Source organism: Myotis davidii, unplaced genomic scaffold, assembly GCF_000327345.1.
Source record: "Myotis davidii unplaced genomic scaffold, ASM32734v1 scaffold1146, whole genome shotgun sequence".
Classification (NCBI taxonomy): Eukaryota; Metazoa; Chordata; class Mammalia; order Chiroptera; family Vespertilionidae; genus Myotis; species Myotis davidii.
Window position 1 is genome coordinate 394,986 of NW_006296974.1, and position 4,609 is coordinate 399,594.

Consider the following 4,609-nt stretch of genomic DNA (forward strand, 5'->3'; position numbering starts at 1 on the left):
CTGCTGGGTGCCAGGCACAGAGCACCACGGGCATGGCCTCTGCCTGAGCACCAGCGGTTTGGGAGGACAGAGGACCACCTCCCACCAGACCCAGAATGCATCCTGTTCCTGGGATCCCTAGATGCTTGGACAAATGGCCTGAAGGTGGGGAACGCCTGTTTGAAGGTGGGATCCTGCAGGGTTAAGCTGGAGCCCCTCCATGCCCTTGCAGGGAAACTCAGCATCCCGATGACCTCACAGGCCCCTCTCCCGCTGGCTGAGGGCCCATGGCATGAGTCCTTATAGCACACAGCTCACCTCTCCAATCCCACAGCTGTGGCCATCAAACCCAGAGTGTCAGGGGCTCCCCTGAGGTCACAGAGGTCACCTTGCTTTGGCTCCCTAGGCCTTCTACTGAAGCACGGACATGTCTTCCCCAACTCAGTGCCTTTGCATGGGCTGTTCCCACCACTACAATGCTTTTCCCTGCCTTCCTCAAGGGGACCAATGTCTCAGCTCAATGTCACCTCCTCACCTGGGTCTTCTCAGGCCACCCACCCCAGCAATGCCCACCCTGCCCACTTCCTCCCCAGCAGCTGGGCAGCCCCTGTGAGGCTCCACCAGAGTCCTGATGGCTCCCGGTCTGTGCCGGACATCAGGGGAAGCTCTAAGGGCACGCCTGGCTGACCAGCTGCTTTGTACCTGCACTCAGGTTCGCTGAATAATAGTGTCTGTTGCTTTCATTCTGGACAAGAAGAATTAGTCAATCAACTTTGTGGCTGGTTAAAAAAATTACCATGTAGGGGGGTGATGGGGGAAAAGGACAAAAAATAAAAAAAAATAAAATAAAATAAAATAAATAAATAAATAAATTACTACCAACAGAAATAGAACTGCCAAGTTCATTTAGAATGAGGATGATACTATATTTGACTGAAATTTTCTTCCTACAGGTACACATGTATTAACCAAGTTCAAACCCTGAGCCAATCATAAGCCTAATCAATATTGTCTACATATAGTGATGGTGACTCTCTGGTACAGACTTCAAAGGGACATGGCTAAAGACTTCTGGTTCAATTTTAAAGTGTCCTTCTCATACTTTTATGATCCCTCCAAATTTTCTTAGTTGGCTAGAAGCAACTTAACTCTCAGAACCACATATCTCTTTCACTCATCTGAACACACTTGTTAGTGCAGATTAGAGCTTGTTAAAGATTAATTCTTAAAGCATCCTCCAGCTTTCTTTTGCAACAAAGGAAACATCAATTACAGGCTCACACATAAACTTTGCCCCTTTCTTGAATACTTGCTGCCCTTTATAAATCTTAGATTTCTTCCCCTTGAGTATTCTTTCAAAGGAGAGATTTTATTGCCTCCAAGGGCTGTTAAACTGATTGCAATGCTGCCTATTTAGAGCAGTTCAGTGGGAATTACGCTGGTTCAATGCTGTCAGACCTAGAATATAGCTGTCAAACAGCATTACAAGTAAAACACCCTTGATAAGAAATAATGACCAAATGTCAATCTGTTTTTCACTACCCTTACCACAGGCTTCTCCTGCCACAAAAAAGGCAATGTTTTTTACATGATAGTAATAGCACATTTCTGATATTTCAGTTAAAATTCTGGCAGTGTTTCAAGGACAAAAAAAAATAGTTCTAAATACATCCCGAGCTCAAAATTTGATGAAAGCATTTTTATTTCCTTTTAATGAAGCATTTGGCAATCTGTTTCAAAACTAACAAACTTTATTAATACAAGCAAATGCAGGGTTGCCTTAAAATCATTTTTAATTTGTATTATTCCTTTATTTAACTAATTGAGCCTCTATGAATTTGGCACTGTGGTAGACATCGGGTACAACCTGTGGTTCCTTGTGAGTCCTTTTAAGAAGCCTATACGTGATCCTCAAGTCAACTGGAGTAAAAGTAAGGTGTTAGACATGATCATATTTTCTCTTTAGAAAGGTTAATTTGACTAGTGTCATTCTCATACCACTATTCTTTTTCTTCATAGCACTGATTACAATTCATAATCACATATAGGTTTATACCCATTTTCCTATTAAATTATAAATCCATGAAAATCAGGGATCATGTCTACTTTGTCCATTATTGTGTATCCAGAGCCAAAAATAGTGCCTGGCTTAAAAAGCCACTTGGTAATTATTTGCAGGATTAAATATATGAATGAACATACACATTTATTACCAGGGTTAAGACTGTATTTTTAAAAATCAGTAAGATTGTTGATGTTCACAGATAGTTCACAGGGACCAAAATAAGGCAATGATTGTGTGGCAATATAGGCCTTGGTTACATATTTAATGTAAATGGCATAGAAAAGACAAGTATCTAGAATAAATCATAAGATCCTAATTTGATCTAGTGAGTGTTGGTACCCTCAAATAGGAAAAGAAATATTTAAGGGTAAATAACCACTCATCAGCTATACCCTGATAAAATGTTATTTCTAAATTTTAGGCATTATGGAAGATGCAGAGGATACAAATGTAACACCATAAAAGGTTTTTATGGTATTATTTACAAAATATAAATAAAGACTTAATCATCACCTAAATCCATTCAACCAATTAATGATTCAATATAACACTGCTAATCAACAATTAGTCCTTTCCTTTTTTACCCTCCTGCACTTTCATTCTCTCCATCAAGGGAAATTATTTTTAATTTGAAAGGACAGAATATCAACTACTAATAAATTATGTCAAATAATTTTCTGTTCCTAAAAAGGGTTATTTTGTCAGTACAATTCAAGAATATCATAATGTCCTCAATCTTTAGAAAGATACTTGATTTGGTCTCCCAAATATTGTTCATTTCCCTCCATCTTTTACCATATTTGTCATTCTACTGTTCAAAAACCTTCACTGGATCCCCCATTGAATTAAAAAGTACATTCAGGCTCATCAGCTTTGCAACTCCAGCCTCTGTAACTTGAATCCTACCTGCCTTTCTAATTCATCTCCCATACATGACAATGTCACCCTAAGAGCCAGGTTGGGGGTGTTTCCCATCATGAGAAAATTGGTCACATTACACTTCAGTCATGCTTTCTGTCTTTGACCAAGAATAGTCTGGTTGCTGTGTTCATGAGACCTGTTTCTTCATATTTCTAAAAATCAAATTTATCCCCCCAAATAGGACAACTTTTTCATTACTGAAAACATTACTGTCACAGTTCATTTTATGTGTTAACTTGACTAATATAATTACCAACAACAACAAGTGCAATAGGATCTAGAGGAAATTCTTAAGAGGAGTTTTATAAATAATGTAAGAATAACATCATCAGAACAGGTTTCTATAGTTTCATGATGACCATTTTGAAGGGACTTATATGTAGTGAAGTTTCTTTTATGGCTGCTAAAATTTGGCTTCTTTTCTTTTTTAAAAAAAAAATATATTTTATTGATTTTCTTACAGAGAGAAAGGGAGAGGGATAGAGAGTTAGAAACATTGATGAGAGAGAAACATCAATTCAGCTGCCCCCTGCCCACTCCCTACTGAAGATGTGCCCGCAACCAAGGTACATGCCCTTGACCGGAATCGAACCTGGGACCCTTGAGTCCGCAGGCTGACGCTCTATCCACTGAGCCAAACCAGTTAGGGCTTGGCTTCTTTTCGTTAGTCTCCAATTGGATTCCTAAAGCCTTCATTTTCTTTTTTACAAAAGCTTTTATTAAATATAGATAATAGTCTGCTCCAGTTTGATACATTCTTCTTTTTACAGTTTTAATTTACATTATTTGAGATGTTTTTAAAATAGTTAAAACACAAATTTAAAAATCAGTATATGGCCCCCCTGGGGTAGCTCAGTGGTTGAGCATCAACCCATGCACCAGGGGTCCATTTCGGGTTTCAGCAGGGGATGTGCAGGAGGCAGGCAAACAATATTGATGTTTCTCTCTCATCAATGTTTCTATCTATCTCTCCCTCTCCCTTCCAGTCTCTGAAATCAATCAAAACATACTCTTTTTAAAGAGAGATTTGATGAGCTCTTGGGAGACCTAGGCCTCTTCCCCAGCCGGTGCTCACCAAGGAGAAGACCATGTTCTCCTAGAGCATGAAGGTCCTGAAGCCCAATGGTGAGAAGCCAGACCAGTTCTAGTCCAGCATCTCCCAGGCTCTCCGAGAGCTGGAGATGAACTCAGATCTCAAGGCCCAGCTACAGGGGCTGAACATAACAGCATCCATGGACATTGAAGTGGGTGGCGGTTGGAAAGCTATTATAATCTTTGTTCTTGTTCCTCAACTGAAATCTTTCCAAAAAATCCAAGTCTGGCTTGTAGGCGAGTTGGAGAAAAAGTTCAATGGGAAGCACGTTGTCATTATCACTCCGAGGAGAATGCTGCCTAAGCCAACTCGGAAAAGCTGTACAAAGAATAAGCAAAAGTGTCCAGAAGCCTCATTCTGACATGCATGATGTGATCTGGAAGACTTGGTTTTCCCAGGTGAAATTGTGGGCAAGAGAATCCGAGGGAAACCCGATGGCAGCCAGCTCATAAAGGTTCATTCACACAGCAGGACAATGTGGAGCACAAGGTTGAAACTTTCCTGGTGTCTATATGAGGCTCACGGGCAAGGATATTCGTTTTGAATTCTGA

The 4,609-nt window shown here is 40.2% G+C and overlaps 1 pseudogene; it reads left to right on the forward strand.

Moving 5' to 3' along the window:
• The first annotated feature begins 4,053 nt into the window (after positions 1-4,053).
• On the forward strand, positions 4,054-4,609 carry LOC102760382 (annotated as a pseudogene).